This window comes from Podarcis cretensis, assembly GCF_951804945.1.
Source record: "Podarcis cretensis genome assembly, chromosome: 3".
NCBI classification, from domain to species: domain Eukaryota; kingdom Metazoa; phylum Chordata; class Lepidosauria; order Squamata; family Lacertidae; genus Podarcis; species Podarcis cretensis.
Genome location: NC_137172.1, coordinates 119,566,692 through 119,584,699, shown reverse-complemented (window position 1 = coordinate 119,584,699; position 18,008 = coordinate 119,566,692).

Genomic DNA, 18,008 nt, shown 5'->3' with positions numbered 1-18,008 from the left:
TGCTCTTTTAAAAAAAAGGACATTTACTAGGGCAAATAATTGTTAGGATATAGATCTGCAAGAATTTCATTACCCAGAACAGCACCTACCTGATTCACAGGTCCTGAAATAATATACAAACTGAAACACAGCTAGTTGTTTTTTGAAATTTGCGCTTCTCTTGTTTAGTTTCCCAACTAAATAATCTATGTATATTTTACAAGAAAGTGTGCATAAAAGTGCGTATATTGGTGAAAATAACATACAAGAATGCATTATATTAGGAGAAAATGATTGCAAAAATGTGTCTATTGGACAAAATTGCATACAAAATGTTTATATCAGGAGAAATATGTGCTAAAATGCCAATGAATTTTCATGACTACTTTTTTTAAATAAAAAAAGTTCATGAGGAGTTTTTTCTTAAAAAAACAAAACTAACTAGCTGCAAACTGATGTCAAAATGTGGAAAACTGAAATTAAAATCTGCTGATTCAACTACCCCTACTCCAAGGGGGACTCCTAAGGAAGACAATAGGATTCTAGGGAGCCTGAAGAGCTTGCTGTCATAGTTGGATCAGCCAAAGTTACCAAGCCCTAAAGATTTTTTGCCTGATCTCCTGACAGCCCCACACATTTCACTTGGACCCGAGATTCTTCCCCTTCACCTCCATCCCCAGAGTGCTCCTAGGTATTCACTACTGGAGGACAGAGGAACTAGAGAAGGTCCAGGTGTGCATTAAAGGTAAAGGTAAAGGTACCCCGGCCCGTACGGGCCAGTCTTGACAGACTCTGGGGTTGTGCGCCCATCTCACTTAAGAGGCCAGGGGCCAGCGCTGTCTGGAGACACTTCCGGGTCACGTGGCCAGCGTGACATCGCTGCTCTGGTGAGCCAGAGCCGCACACGGAAACGCCGTTTACCTTCCCGCTGGTAAGCGGTCCCTATTTATCTACTTGCACCCGGAGGTGCTTTCGAACTGCTAGGTTGGCAGGCGCTGGGACCGAGCAGCGGGAGCGCACCCCGCCGCAGGGATTCGAACCGCCGACCTTTCGATCGGCAAGCCCTAGGCGCTGAGGCTTTAACCCACAGCGCCACCTGCGTCCCCTCCAGGTGTGCATTGGGATCCAGCAAATGACCAAGAAGAGGAGGAGCCACTTTTGGAGATATAAACCTCACAGTGTCTCCTGGGTCTTTGCTGGGATGTCTGTTCCCTGTTGGACTTCAATAGGCAGTGGCACGTTTCCCTTGCCTCAGTCGTTATTCACTCCACTCCCAGATTAATGGCATACATTTTCCCTAGGCAGCAGTAGTAGGTGATATAGAGTTAGATTTGAACATGTCCCTGCTTATGCCATGAACTTACCAACTATATTTGCACAAAATGCTAAGCAAAGGTTTGTTTTAAATAAGTTTGTTCAATAAACTATACATCATATCAGAGATGATAAAACAAATAATGGCTTGTTTCCCCAAAGCTTGCTTTGTTTCCAGCTGCTCTTGCCTTTTTCCTTTATAGCTTGGTGAGTGTCTGGGATTGGGTAGCTACATAAACCATGATTATGCAAGAGTGTTAGGATCAGACATGATAACATACTTATACCATAGTTAAAATAAGCCATGGTTCATAGGCCAGCAGCAAACCAGGGATTGGCATTGTCATTTGTTGGCAGACAAAAATCCCTGGTTGGTTGCTGAGTGAGTTCACATGTTCAATGAAGCCATAGCTAAGTTAAACAAACCATGGCCATTGTGTGGCCTCAGGCAAATTCAACTTCCATTTAATATGGGGAAATGGTGCCTCATGACCAATTTGGTGTGAAATATAAAGTAAATCTGTAAGTATTTAGAAAGGAAATCTCCTTTAATATCCAGTTGATGGGTATTTTTTGAAAGGACCAAACTCTTGGCTTTCCTTTTTTATCTACAGAAGATGCATTAAGAAGAGTCAGGGACAAACATGAATCACCATTCATGCAGTTAGCAATTGTGTGAATGGTTTTAAGGAAGTAAACAGCCGATTGGAGGTAGAAGGCAGTCCATATCAGGGGGCCCTGCGCCTGCTATTTGTGTTGGAAGAAACACAACAATATGTGCTCTTTCAGGCATGGCAGGCCTGATCTGGACTGGGAATGCCTGAATGGCATCTTACCTAAATTGGCCCTCAGTTTCATTTGCTGGAGAAAGAACAGAAATTATGGGTCCTCACCAAAGGAGAGTAGGAAAAAGTGGGATTTCTGTTTTGGAGATCATATGATAGGTGTTTTAAGGAATGGAGAAAGAACAGAAATTATGGGTCCTCACTAAAGGAGAGTAGGAAAAAGTGGGATTTCTGTTTTGGAGACCGTATGGTAGGTGTTTTCAGGAAGGAAGGAAGGAAGGAAGGAAGTCCAAGTTGGTTCCCTTTTCCTGAACAGATGCCACAACATTCTTAGCTAAGTGGCTTCTCTTCCCACCCCTATTCAACACTGAGTGCAAAACTATACACATCAAACTCAGGCTTCCTTCTGAGGAGACACGTCAAGGAGTGCATTGATTGCTATATAAATGAACAGGAATTTTGACTAGGGAAAAGATCCAATGCATGTGCAGTGGGAGAACTGCATACGAGCTAAAACTTTGTTAACTTTTCTTTCTTCCTTTGCCTGCAGCAATATCCACTGCAGAAGAGACAGGCCCCAGTTTTAAATGGAATACAGGGGCTTATCACTTTAGCAGGGAAACCTGGTTAGCCAGAAATAGTGAGTAAAGCTTGAGCTGCAAGAGGAGTTCCCTACCTGCACTGATGTTTTTTTCTCTGGATCACAGACGGTTGCACAGTCCCACTATGTGTAGCTGATGTCTGTTGCGTATCTATTTATGACATATTGAACAGCCTAAATTATAGCTACTCAATTTCATAGTGAACTACAGAAGGAAAAACTGCAGGCTCCACTTTTGTGGGCTTAGAATATCCCAAGATTGCGTGATTTACCCCACCCCACCCCTGAGTCTTTTCTTGCTTTCGTTAAGGTGGAAACTCTAGTGGCGTGAGTTACTCTTTCCTCTTGGGCTTTGGCAACCTTGAGGACAGTCTTAAATCTGACATCACGGAAGGTTCCTTACCAGTCCAGAAACCTGAGCCACAGCTGTCCCAGCATTAAACTGAAATGGCCTTGCTCAGGGATGATGTAAGGAGTGGTGTATGTTACATGTGCATAACTTACATACTGGAATTGATGGGGTTTAAGCAATACAAGCACAGAAACCAACCTGTTTATTCCTGGCCCTTTTCAGCATAGATCTGAGGTTTCTTGCTGGTGGCTAATGTGTGGCGCAGCGTTGCATAGAAGTCATTGTAGAACTGCCACCGCAAGGACTGAGAAATCTGCCTTAGCTGCATCTATTCCAGAATGGAGCCAAACATTTACGCCCATTTCCCCTTGAAATATGAGAGTAATTAGTAACTGGTTAAAGTGAGATTTCAACTGACAGGCAACATGTTCAAATGGTACCTTGCGCTATATGCTGTTGTGCCTCTGCCAGTACAAAACGTTCCGTGCACTGACTCCACCAATGCAAACACATCTGCCTAAGTCATTTGTGGGTCAAAGACAGAATAACTCAAAAATCATTCACTGGGGATATTTTGAATTTTGAATGAGAGTAGCATATTCAGTCCTGTTCGATTTTTGTGTTCATTTTCTTAACCATAGTTGAAAAGCATCCAAAATACTGGACCTGTTAGTGCTCTGAAAGCCTCACCAGACTGACCTGCTATAAGCCCAAGTCACAGTTGATGCAAAGGACTTTATCCCCAGTGTGATTTGCAGACAAGTCACAGAGGGCCACTGTGAACTCTAGCTTCTCTCCAGGACCAGAATGAAAAAAGGCTTTAATGGGCAACACTGAGAAGATGCAGTGAAGGTGGAGAAAAGTCTTCTTTGCTGTATTACTGCCATTGAGTAGGCTTGAAAATGAGCATGTACTAGTGTTCAGTTGCATTCAGTGGTAGTTTTCCTCCACTTGCACTGAAGCCACCTCTCAACTTGCTCTTATGACTCTAAGCCCCAGGGCATGCCATGGAGCATCTTAGATTCTGCTCAGAGACAGAGGGTGCTCAAGAGTGATTGTGTTACCCACCAGGGTCATCTCCATATGCCACAGATTGTCCAGTGCTTTGACAGGACACCAGCCAAATTAGCCAGAAAAACCCCCTCAAAATCACCTGGAAACTTTCAGGGTCCATCAGTCTCCAGAGGCAGATAGTTTCCCCACCTGTGGAACACTCCAAACCCCCATATAATCCCATAAAAATGCTAGTAATTATATCAATGTGCCCTGGTTTTTTATAAGGAGAATTTTGTTAAATTTTTGTAGAAGTATATTAGAAGATTCCACTGAATACCAAAGAACGAATGTACATATGAAACCATAACCAAAACAAACAAGTATGGGGGGGGGGAGTTTGCTGAATAAAACAAATTGTAAGAGTAAACATAAGCGTTCTAGTGCTGTTGCCCTCATTATTGAAGGTAGACCCTACATTGATGTTTGGGAATTTGAGATTTATTAATATAACTAATAAATGGAAACCATGTAATATTAAAATTAGCCCATTTCACTTTACCCTCAATGACTTACCCAACTTGGGTCAAATGTTCAGATAGTGCAATGTCCAAAAGAATTTTTGTACCATCCCTCCTTTGTGGGTACAGAATCCCCTCCCTTTCCAATGATACATAATGAGAAAAGAATCTGAGAACAAACACTAAAGGCATATGTACACCACAAGTGTGAATTGATTTAACAGCCATTGTGTCATCACAGCAAATCCTGGGAATTATAATTAGGAGAAGGGTTCTCAGACACAAAGCGCCTTGCTGAACACTCTTCTCAGTGCACAGAATTCAGTGTTAAAACCTGTTTGGCCCCCAACATTTATGTGACTATTAATAAACATTTGAATGGACAGCTAAAGGATATTTCCCCAGGAATCTAGAAGGTGGAGGGTCCATACTCTCTCTCTGCTCCCATAAACTATTGAACGGACTTTTGCTGTTTTCTTTCATGTGAGGCTACTTTTGCAAATGGTTCAGGAGCTGCAGCTGGTGCAAAAACCCAGTGGTCTGCCTTTTAACAGGCAGGTCACAGAGATCATATTATGCCAACACTAGCTCAGTTGAACTGGTTGGTTCAACCGTGCTGATCAGGCCTTCATGTGAGAGGGGCACATAATCCTATAGTTCATGAATGGGGAGCCGGTGGCCATCACCTCTTGATTATTGGCCATGCTAGCTGGAGCTGACAGGAATTGGTAATAGTGGGACTCATTGTCAGCAGGAAAAGGGGAGGAGAAGGGGGTAAAATGACTCCATTCAGTCCTCCGGGGGAGCTGCTGCCAGTGTACATGTGATGATGAATTGTGGACCATTCTTAAGTGATGCTATGGGTATTTTTTCTAACTCTACTGTTATAACCCCTGAAAGTGCATGGGCAATAACCGGAGCACCAATTATTCTATATAGTGCTGTATTAAAATATTAAAATATAATATAGAGCCTGAATAGGAGACCGAAAAGATCAGCCTACTAACTGCCTCTTTGAACTATTTCATTTATCTTCTCAGTGCCTCCCGTACATCTTTCTCTCTTATATTTCCTGGATGCAAGTGTCATTGTTCAGCACATGCAGAAATACCCTGATGCTGCTGCATCAGTTTGGAATTTAGATGTGCTGCATCTTTGAAGGCTGGTTTCCACAAAGCGGGAAGCTTCCTGAGCTCAGACTTATATTGCCAAGCTGAGTCCCCAGTTTGCTACTAGAGGTTACCGTGGGGATACTCCTCGTAGGAACAGCTCATTTTAAATATTAGATTTCAGAGTATATATCACCAGCTTACAGTTGCTGGCAAAGCCTTACAACATCTGCTTTTTCAAAGAAAGGAAGAAAGGAAGACAGGAAGGAAGGAAGGAAGGAAGGAAGGAAGGAAGGAAGGAAGGAAGGAAGGAAGGAAGGAAGGAGTGTTTGCTAGGACTTGAGGAAAGCTGATTTCAGAAGAGGGATTTGGCATTGCTTGTTCGGTGTTATAGGAGACTTTGCTTTACAGTACATTTCCTAATAAAATTAAATGTTTCTGATTTTAACAGGCACCCACATTGTTTTAATGACATCTCCATGTTATATGCTTTGTAACAGCTTGCTGTGGCCTCATCTCTTAGGAATTTACAATGAATGCATCTTTTTGAAGACATGTTTTCTAATAAGATGCTGAAGAAAGGAACTGCATCTAATGACCTTTTAACAAATACATGAGCAAAGCATTTATAAAATGAACATTCATTTAAAGTGCTTTTCAATATTGACTTAGTTTAGCTAGGGGTTGGACTTACCTTTTGTTGTAAACGAAAAGGCCACCCTAAAAAGGGCTCTGAATAAATAGAACTTTCTTTCCCTGGTTATTGGTAGGCGTACTCTAGGCACAAGTGCTGTTTAGTTTGCTGTTAGGCGAGGCTCTTAATGTTAATCTAATAGAATCTCGATCAGATCTTTTTAATGAAGCTGGACCCCCTTGCCTAATACAAAAGAGGCATTTAAAAGGGGGTGGGGCTGTCAATTGTGATGAAGATGCCCATCCAGATTCTGGTTACAAAGCAGCTGGTGTGGGGAACATTTCTGCTATATTGGACGCACTGTTGTTGGGGCAGAGTGTGGCCAAGGTCAAAGAAACCGCTGCCTCTCTCTTGTATCTGTCTATGGGAAACCTGTGACCATCCAGATATTGTCGGACTACAACTCCTACTGCATTATCCCTGGCCGCTGTTCATGCTGGCAACACGTCCAAGTTTCCAATTGAGTAAGCATGGAGCCATATGATGTACGTGTTTGCTTTCACGCTTTCTTAGGCGTACGTTTGAAGAACAAGTTGCACTGGACTGCAAAAGGAGCAAAACCAGGACCTCTACATTTCATTCATTTATTTTCTTTGTGTGCTGCTTTTCCATGCACAAAAATCATGCTCAGAGCAGCTGACAACAAAGGAAACAGTCCTGTGCAGAAGTTACCAATAGGAAAATGTGAACCCAGGGATGAAATAGGGACTTCTGTCCACCTCCACTGCCATTTCAATCTCCTGCCAACTGATGGCAGTGGCAGAGCAAGGTCAGGTGGTACCCAGTGCAGAAAATTTCTTGTCAACGCCCCCCCCCCATACACACACATTGAATTATTATTATTATTGTCTACAACAATGGTTTAACTTTATTTCATTTGTTTGTTTTTTTAATAATATTTATTCAAAATTTCAAAAATACAAGAAAATGCAAAAACCAAAAAAATACAACAACAGAAGAAAAAAGAAGAAAAAACAAAAAAAAAAATCCAAATTCCTTCCTATCATTTACTTATTTCTTGGACCTCCTCACACCTCCCTTTTTGTATTCTAACTTAATTCATTATTTCAGCAAATTCTTCCCATATGACTTTATTTCATTTGAGGGTGGAGCCAACATTGTTGAGCTTTTTTTTTGTGGGGGGAGGAGGAAATCACATGCCTTGTAACGAGGAGCCATGCAACTGGGGGACCATTTTGGCAGCGGGAATCCTGCGCGCGCCAAAGTAACAGTGTGTGACATTAACATATGAGAGTGCTGGAGATGAAATAGTTAAACAGGTTACCCAATCAGAACCCAGGGGGGTGGAGTCAGAGGGACTATAAAACCAGCTCTGGGAGGGGCGAAGGGATGAATTTCTTGGGAGGTTGGGTGGTTGGTTGAGTGGGAGTGAATTGGGATAGGGTCTGTGGGTAGGTTGAGTTAGTGTAGCGAAATAAGCTGAGTCAGGAACAGTTAGGAGCTAGGAAGACAAGTAAATATCTGAGAGGTGGTTTAGTGAGTGAGAGCAGGTAGCGGAAGTTATAGGTCTGGATAGGCACCCCATGATTGTAATTGACCAAGACCGTTTATGAAACCACACGCTTGTTAAACTGCAATAAATAAACTGAAGTTTATGTTCCAATTTAACCCTGACTGGACTCAGTATTGTACCAGGTAGGGCCTGGGTGGTGGTAGTGAGAAATAAAGTGGTGGCACAGGGATCAATAGATGGTGAAACGTCTGAGGACCCTGTGTGATCGCCACACAGTGCCACTCACAGCTGTTGACTGCCGCACAGCATTTTGTCACCCCCCTCAGAGGTGGCACCCAGGCCGCGCCGTACCCACCTTGCAATGCCTCTGATTGATGGACGTCAGCTGACAGGAAAGGGCTTTATGTATCCGCCCCAATGACATCAACCATCATGCACGCACAACAAAAAGAATGTCTGGAGGAGTCCCAAGACTACTGTTTTTAAAAGCCCTGTTATTACTGGCATGTGGGGTTGAGATATCCCGAGGGTCTCAAATCTAGAAACTTACAATTTCATCTCATATTACTGTGCTCTGCAGATGGTGTGGGACCTCTGAACCTCCATGGAAAGCCTGTGAACAAGCTTGGGAGTCTTGATTGCTGATCGTTTTGACTGGGCTTATTCAAAAGATTGTGCATCAGGAATTCTGTACCTCAGGAGGTAATCTCCTGTGATGCCAATGATTTGCACCGGCCCAGAGGATGTGGTGAAGTGGAATCCCGAGGGGGACACTTTAAACTGAACCTCGTCTCCTTGAAGGCAGAACTAAATGCTGCAGCAATGCAATGCGACTGAGGGTAGCTCATCTCTCTCTCTTTTTTTTAAAGAAAGAAAAGACAGAAAGGGGTGAAAACATGCACTGCATATTTACATAGAATTCCCTCAAGAGTATCTGTCATGCCAGAGATTAAACTGAATGTCTCTCCCCAGTTTAATGTTATGCCTCAAGGCAGTATGCGCCCAGTAGGTTTCCTTACTCTGCTCCAGATTGGAGATTATGAACACAGACAGTTTAAAATCTTGCCCTTATTTTCCATAAGGTAACCAATGCAGACCCCTCCCCCTCACAGGCCAGAAGAGGGGTCTTACTGTGCTGCCCTTCCCTCTCCCACATCAATTTTTCTACTCTTTCCTACAACATGTTTAATGCTAAAGGAGGATGTATTGCCTCTCATTGAAGGATACTAAATAGTGATCATCATCATTAGGCAAGAGGATGGCTTCTCGAGAGCAGGGATGGGGAAATGTTCATTCAGTTCATACTTTGGCTGTGAACCTGCAGGCGTTCCTACCTGGCCTGGAGGGCAGGGCATTGACTGACTGTGGCTACTAAAGCTGAGGCTGCTGAACAGACTCTTGAGCTGGAGTTTTGTTGGTGGGAGTGTTGTTATTGTTGTGGGGGGGGGGTTGGTATTTTTATTTTAGATCTTGTGATTTCTGTAGAAATTGTTCGGTTTGGTTGTGCATTTTTAAATGTTTTATTTATGGTTTTTGACTACTTATGTTTTAGTTATGTGTTGTTGTTTTTCATGTTGCAAGCTGCCCTGAGCATGGCTCAAACTGTGGAAAGGAAGTATACAAATAAAATTATGCATGTATGCATTTATTTAAATTTCCATTTTCCAAAACAATATATAAACTGAAGCACAACCATCCTTTGAAATTCGCACTTCTCCGAATCTTGCAAAGCAGTTATCCAACTAAAGAATTCTTTTAAAAAATGCATACACGGAAGTCAACCCAAGGGTTACCCCTAAAGGGAGGGTGCAAGAGGTTGCAGCCTAGGCGGCTGGGGCCTTTTGAGGTAACACAGCAGGTGAACCCAGTGGCATTCAAACTCAAGTTGCCGGACAGCATGAAGATACATCCAGTGTTCCATAGGTCCCTACTTTCACCGTACAGGGAGGGGCGGGAATTTCCGGGGTGGGAGGGAGGAGTCACCACCCACCCGCGGGTAGAGGAGAGGGAACACCGCAACCAAGCCACGGAAATACTCGATTCAAGGTGGCGAGGTCGCCAGGTGGAGTACTTGGTAGCTTGGGAGGGAGAACCCAGGTCAGAAAACACGTGGGTCCCCGCTGAATCAATCAATGACGGGTATCTGGTGGAAGAATTCCACAGTTTGTTCCCGGATAAGCCAAAACCACTAGCTAGATTCTGGGAGGAAGAATTTGGACCTACAGATGACAAAGGGGACTTTGTGTGTTTTCCTGCCTCCGAAGAGGAGGGAGGGGAGGTGTCAGAGGGAGAAGAATCAGACTGGGAGGTTCAACCTGCGGGGAGAGATCTGAGCGGGTGGGAGGCTGGTTTTGAATCCTCAGAGGATGATGACAGCTCCTTCAGGGGATTCCCCGCACCGTCCGCCGAGGAAAGAGAGGAGGTTGTATCGGAAAATCGCGCCGGGGTGGAGGGGGTCCTGGGAAGGAGGTGGATGTCAGGGAACTGCCATCGGAGCCAGAGGGAGAGGGAGGGCTCCAGAGGGATTCCGGAGAGCGTCCCAGGATGGGGAGAAGCAGCCCATCTTCTGGGGAAGGAAATCAGCATAGCACCAGTGGAGAAGGGGGGCAGATGGGGGAGTCGGTGAGGCAGTCCCACGACTCCTTGCCGGGAACCAGTGGGGAGAGCACGGGTCCTCCGCTGCCCACACCCTCCTTGCGCAGAAGGCTTCCGCGCAGGGAGAGTAGGTGGAGACTAGGCGTCAAAGAGCTTCTTTGCTGGAAGAAGTTCAAGAAACGCCCACTGACGGATTCTGCCAGCGATTGAGACAGCCACGGGAAAGTGGCTGTCCGGACAGAAAAGGTTCACTCAGGCAACCCAGCCAGGTGTGGCGCCGATTTACGCACGAGCAACCCCTAGAACCATCACACATACGCTTCAGGTTACACACTCCGCTAACCCAGAAATATTACCTCAGGTTAAGAACTTTGCTTCAGGATGAGAACAGAAATCAGGCTCCGGCGGTGTGGCAGCAGCGGGAGGCCCCATTAGCTAAAGTGATGCTTCAGGTTAAGAACAGTTTCGGGTTAAGAACGGACCTCCGGAATGAATTAAGTACTTAACCTGAGGTACCACTGTACCAAGTACAAACTTAGTTGGTCTCTAAGGTGCTACTGGACAATACACACACACACACACACACACACACACTTCTGTCTTTGTTCAGTAGGGAAATAGCCCGTCTTCTGAGAAATGCAACAGATTTTGCAAAAGGGTTATTTCCTCATGCATTCCCTTCCCAATGCATGAATAATTGTTATTGAGTCTTTAAGAATACATGGAGCCCAATCCAGAATCCCACTTCATTCAGTGGTGCTTATTTCCAATGAATTGTGCAGAGGGCTTCAGCATTAAAGAACGGATTTGAATGCTAATCCACTGGTTTATTTTGCACTTTCCATTAATGTTTCTAGTTCTGTATGTTTCAGATCAGGCTCACCTTGTTAATCCTTTGATTTCAGCCTCTAAATTTGGCAGGCCAACATGGCTTAGAACATATCTTGCTGAAACTTTTCCAAATGAGCCACCTATAGTCATTTTTACCAACTCAACTGCCTATTCTGTCATCGTTTCCCCCATAGTATAGGGCAGCATGTATGTCATCAAGCAAGGTTGGTGTTTGCTAGGAATCTTAAAACACTTCATTAGCTGCATAAGAGCTTTCAGGGCTCTTAACAGCTCCTCCATTAAACACATACATTTCTCCATAAATGCCCTTTATATTTGAATCCCACACAGTATAACTAACTGTTGCGTCATCAAAGAATGAAATATTTGGCCTGTCAAATGCACCAGGACTCGGGGGTAGGAAGATGAAGCTCCTTTTGGCCTGATAAAGATGGTTATCATTATGTCCCAAATTTCCCACTGTGTTTTCAAGGTGTTGCTGTTGTTTAGTCGTTTAGTCGTGTCCGACTCTTCGTGACCCCATGGACCAGAGCACGCCAGGCACTCCTGTCTTCCACTGCCTCCCACAGTTTGGTCAAACTCATGCTGGTAGCTTCGAGAACACTGTCCAACCATCTTGTCCTCTGCCGTCCCCTTCTCCTTGTGCCCTCCATCTTTCCCAACATCAGGGTCTTTTCCAGGGAGTCTTCTCTACTCATAAGGTGGCCAAAGTATTGGAGCCTCAGCTTCACGATCTGTCCTTCCAGTGGGCATTCAGGCCTGATTTCCTTAAGAATGGATAGGTTTGATCTTCTTGCAGTCCATGGGACTCTCAAGAGTCTCCTCCAACACTATAATTCAAAAGCATCAATTCTTCGGCGATCAGCCTTCTTTATGGTCCAGCTCTCACTTCCATACATCACTACTGGGAAAACCATAGCTTTAACTATACGGACCTTTGTTGGCAAGGTGATGTCTCTACTTTTTAAGATGCTGTCTAGGTTTGTCATTGCTTTTCTCCCTAGAAGGAGGCGTCTTTTAATTTCGTGGCTGCTGTGACCATCTGCAGTGATTATGGAGCCCAAGAAAGTAAAATCTCTCACTGCCTCCATTTCTTCCCCTTCTATTTGCCAGGAGGTGATGGGACCAGTGGCCATGATCTTCCTTTTTTTGATGTTGAGCATCAGACTATATTTTGCGCTCTCCTCTTTCACCCTCAATAAAAGGTTCTTTAATTCCTCCTCACTTTCTGCCATCAAGGTTGTGTCATCTGCATATCTGAGGTTGTTGATATTTCTTCCGGCAATCTTAATTCCAGCTTGGGATTCATCCAGCCCAGCCTTTCGCATGATAAATTCTGCATATAAGTTAAATAAGCAGGGAGACAATATACAGCCTTGTCGTACTCCTTTCCCAATTTTGAACCAATCAGTTGTTCCATATCCAGTTCTAACTGTAGCTTCTTGTCCCACATAGAGATTTCTCAGGAGACAAATGAGGTGATCAGGCACTCCCATTTCTTTAAGAAGATCTTGTAAGCAGAAGAGCTTCTGTGCTCTTTAAGAATTCCCTAGATCAGGGCAACAGAGTATCTTAGGGTAACATGCCCAGCAACACTCCCCCCCCCCAACATTTGGTGCATTTGAGAAGAAGTTCTGTCCTGTATACCTGAAGGAGTGTCTCCACGCCCATCGTTCTGCCCGGAGACTGAGATCCAGCGCCAAGGACCTTCTGGTGGTTCCCTCATTGTGAGAAGTGAGGTTACAGGGAACCAGGCAGAGGGCCTTCTCGGTAGTGGCGCCTGCCCTGTGGAACGTCCTCCCATCAGATGTCAAGGAAATAAGCAGCTATCCTATTTTTAAAAGACGTCTGAAGGAAACCCTGTTTAGGGAATTTTTAAATATTTAATGCTGTATTGTTTTTAACACTTGATTGGGAGCCGCCCAGAGTGGCTGGGGAAACTCAGCCAGATGGGCGGGATATACCGTATTTTTTGCTCTATAAGACTCACTTTTCCCCTCCTAAAGTAAGGGGAAATGTGTGTGCGTCTTACGGAGCAAATGCAGGCTGCGCAGCTATCACAGAAGCCAGAACAGCAAGAGGGATTGCTGCTTTCACTGCTCAGCGATCCCTCTTGCTGTTCTGGCTTCTGAGATTCAGAATATTTTTCTTCTCGTTTTCCTCCTCCAAAAACTTGTGGTCTTGTGGTCTTGTGGTCTGGTGCGTCTTATAGAGTGAAAAATACGGTAAATAATAAATTATTATTATTACATTATTATTAGTAGTACTAGCAGTAATATGCATAATGTGCATCACTCCTCTGCTCAAGGTGTGGGTACCCTAATGGTCTAGCGGGGTCTTGGTTGATTTCCAGTTGCCATAGACACCTCCCTTGTCATGTGCGTGGAATACACAGTTGGCAGGGAATGTGACTAGCACATGCATTGGCAGCAGAGGGAGTCGCTTCCCAGTGCAATCAAACTCCTGGGATGTTCTTGGGCAGGTATTATTCCCATTTACAGGTGCGCGGGGGGGGGGGCAGAGACTGATTCAGTGCAGCGTGATCATTTCTGCTGCCCTGGGCACTGAGTCTAGGGGAGGCCTCAGGGTGTCATAATGTATTGAATTGAATAAAATGGAAGGCGAGAGGCAGAGAAGCGCTGGATTTTGGCCTCGCAGAGGGCGCCACTGAAATTTGAAAGACCAAAGTCTGCCCCTGGTTGGAGGGGGGGGGGTGTTAAACAGGCCAAAAGAGTGTTGCTTGTCTAAGGGTAACTAGTGAGTTTGAGGCAGGGCCAATGTTCAAATGAGGGATTTCCTTAACCTATTACTCAGTCTCTTAGTCCTCAGGCTGCATAAGCTCTTGCCTCAATGTGTGTGCACAGTGTTATGGACCCAGCAACTTCTCTGAAACCAAGGGATCAGCTTGGGCACATGACTATGCTTGATTGATTGTTACTGTGACAGTGATGCTCATACATCAAGGGAAGAGAGCACCTGGACTTCAGTGCAAGGGGCCCCTCCTTTCCCACCTAACAGAAGAGCTCTTTAAGAGTGGAGATCTATTAGGACAGGCATGAAGACTTCTGTCTAGATTGCTTGAAGTCTCCAACTTTTCTGATGGCTGGACTGGCATTCAGGGGTTTGAAAGCTGTACTTGGCTGTGCATACTCACAGCCAGGTGGCAAAGGTAGGCTTAACTGCAAAGCAGCTCAACTTAAAACCCATGTTGTACTACATTTAAATGGTCACATGACAGCTGTGTATCCACATTACGGTGGAAATCTAACAAGGCATTTGAACAGAGGGAAATCAAAAGGAAGACAGCTAAAATTCCTGCCTTGGTCCACCTTGCTAAAAATGGGCTGAAAGGATGTATATAAATATTTTACATGCTTCAGAAGAAGTCCCTGGAAACCTGTCTTTCCATTTTCCCTGCTTCTTATACACCCTGCATTTTACGAACCAGCTATATTTGCATGGGTGTTAATTACATCAGATTGTTTAATAACTCAGAAAGCCATTAAAAATGGCTTGCCCACTAGCAGCTATTTAAATCCATGGGGTTACATCATCTGCTGATGTAAGTGGGCAAAATTACTACAAGGAGGTTACTCTGACAAATGCCAACAGGGCCTCTTGTTTTCTACCATGACTTTAAATAAGGTGTGTATGCCATTTAGTGGGGAGGTCTTTTCCATTAGGTCCATTGAAATGAATGAGATTGGAGCATAGAATCATAGAATCATAGAATCATAGAGTGGGAAGAGACCACAAGGGCCATCGAGTCCAACCCCCTGCCAAGCAGGAAACACCATCAGAGCACTCCTGACATATGGTTGTCAAGCCTCTGCTTAAAGACCTCCAAAGAAGGAGACTCCACCACACTCCTTGGCAGCAAATTCCACTGTCGAACAGCTCTTACTGTCAGGAAGTTCTTCCTAATGTTTAGGTGGAATCTTCTTTCTTGTAGTTTGGAACCATTGCTCCGTGTCCGCTTCTCTGGAGCAGCAGAAAACAACCTTTCTCCCTCCTCTATGTGACATCCTTTTATATATTTGAACATGGCTATCATATCACCCCTTAACCTCCTCTTCTCCAGGCTAAACATGCCCAGCTCCCTTAGCCGTTCCTCATAAGGCATTGTTTCCAGGCCTTTGACCATTTTGGTTGCCCTCCTCTGGACACGTTCCAGTTTCTCTGTGTCCTTCTTGAACTGTGGTGCCCAGAACTGGACACAGTACTCCAGGTGAGGTCTGACCAGAGCAGAATACAGTGGCACTATTACTTCCCTTGATCTAGATGCTATACTCCTATTGATGGAGCAGGAAGGAGATTGTACCCAAGCTGTTCACAACTAGCCATTGTGAGCTGTGATGCAAATGGGCAGAGTCTGCTTGTTGGCCAACGCATTAGGCATACAAATGGGACTCATTTCAGATTTCAGTAAGTGAGAAAGGCAAATAGATTTTTAATGGGGGAGGGTTAGGATAAACCAAAACACAAGCACCTCTTGAAATTCTCCAAGTTTTGTAGTTCTCCAAGTTTTGCAATGTGATTCTGCAGCTGGGTAATGTGTACAAAAATGGTTATATTAGGGTAAAGTGTGCATTAAATATATTAGCAAAAAGAACATGCCCAAATGCATTAAATTGGGAGAAATGCTTTGCAAAAATGTGCATATAAGGAGACATTTTCAGGAAAATGCTGATGAATTTTCACGATGCCCCTTTTAAAAATTGCAAACTGATATGGAAATTTGAAGAACCTAAGATTGGAAAAATGAATTAAAGATAGGAAAAATGAGAAACTTTTTTTAAAAAACCACTGAATGAACCAGTTTGTCTCTGCTCCTGCCAACCTAGCAGTTCAAAAGCACGAAGTGCAAGTAGATAAATAGGTACCACTCCAGCAGGAAGGTAAATGGTGTTTCCGTGCGCTGCTCTGGTTTCACCAGAGGCGGCTTAGTCATGATGGTCACATGACCCAGAAAACTGTCTGCGGAAGTGGACAAATGCCAGCTCCCTTGGCCAGTAAAGTGAGATGAACACCGCAACCCCAGAGTCATCCGCGATTGGACCTAACGGTCAGGGGTCCCTTTACCTTTACCTTTTAGACAGACCAAAGTCCCATCTGAATGATGCATCACACAGCAGTTTCGGCTTTGGCATATGTTTCTGGTACAGGCTCATTTGATTGCAAGGTCCAGTATAGCTGCTGCCCTTGCCCAGTTGCCAAAGTTATAGGGATAGAGCTAATAATTGCATGTCACCTGAAGCACAGTGTAGATCCTCTTTTCCCTCTGTGCTGCCAAAGTGGTGCTCGCTGGATTGCTCCCAGAGACTTCACAATCTGGCCTTTAATTTGTATTGTGAATGCCACTGGGCAACCCTATGCTGTTGAATAGACGGGATCATCTTACAATAAATAATCAGAATGCACTGATTAGGTTTTCCAGGCTAGAGCTGAAAGAAATAAACATACTTAGGCAGGGGAGAGAGGATGAGGGGGGTGAGGGGAGAATGCTTTTAATGTATTACACCTCCTTGTCCCTGAACAGGCATTTCTTTTAACTACTCAGCTGTACAAAGCAGCAGAATTGAAGACATAATTTCAGTTTCAACAAGTCATCAAACATTGTAAAAGTCAATTATATAAACATTTGGATTTTCTGACATCTGATGCCAGGCCTGTTTGGGCAGCCTGGGTTCACGGTGGAGGTTTCTAAACAGGCAATTCAGTTTTCCAGGTAATTAAAAATGTTTGTATAGGCTAGTAGATTTATCTTCTGAAACCATTTTAGCACTACTGCTCTCTAGAGTGGTATCAGTTGACAGAGCGCATAATCTAGAACAGACTAATTGCTGCATGATTTCTAATTTTTCTGCAGCCATGTAAATGAGCTGAAGTCTGCACAGATGGAACCTATTAGAGTGAATGATTTTGCTCTCATGTTGCTATCTTCATTTGCCGTTGTCTTATCAACTCAAAGGAGGAAGTCTGCTGTCATGAAAAGCAGGCAGGGGAACAATGTCTGACTGAAAAGTCGTGTTTCATTACTTTTTAATTCATACAGTACTACCTGCCTAATGCAGTTTTCTGATTATCATGCTAGGCAGACCAGCAATGTGGTTTTATTCAAATAAGGAAGCAGTGCTTTAATTTAAGCCAAGAAATCATCCACATTTCTTACGAGGCAACAAGAATTGTGATTCAATAATACATGAATTTAATAATGCATCATGATAGACTTTGCAGGTACTAAATAGCAGTATCGGAATGAATTAGTATACTGCGTTATTCTGGGGGAAGTGTGTGTGTGTTTTCCCCCTCTTCCAATCTCTCCCTTCATCTGCCCCTTTTCTCTGTCCTCGGTTATACTCCACATAGGTGAAATAAACAAATTAAGCTTGCATTCCAAGAGCACTTCCCTCAGAAAAGCTTTTGGCTGCACCGCAAGACCCTGCTGTCAGCTATAATGCAATATTTAGAATGGTGGGCTGTGTAGGTAAAGGAAAATAAACATAATTCTCTCCAGCAGATTTATCCTTTCCAGGTGGGGTCATTGCCTTGACTAGTTGTACCACCAGCAGGGATGTGCCTTCTTCAGTGCCACCCCCTCACAGAAATCCACTTTAAAAAATGGCACTCGATACTGTGCTTCAGATTTACTGTGCAACATTTTCATCTGTTTTGTGCCCATTTCTTTCATCTGCTTGAACTACATTTTATCCTTTCATTTAGAATACTCAGTAACTCT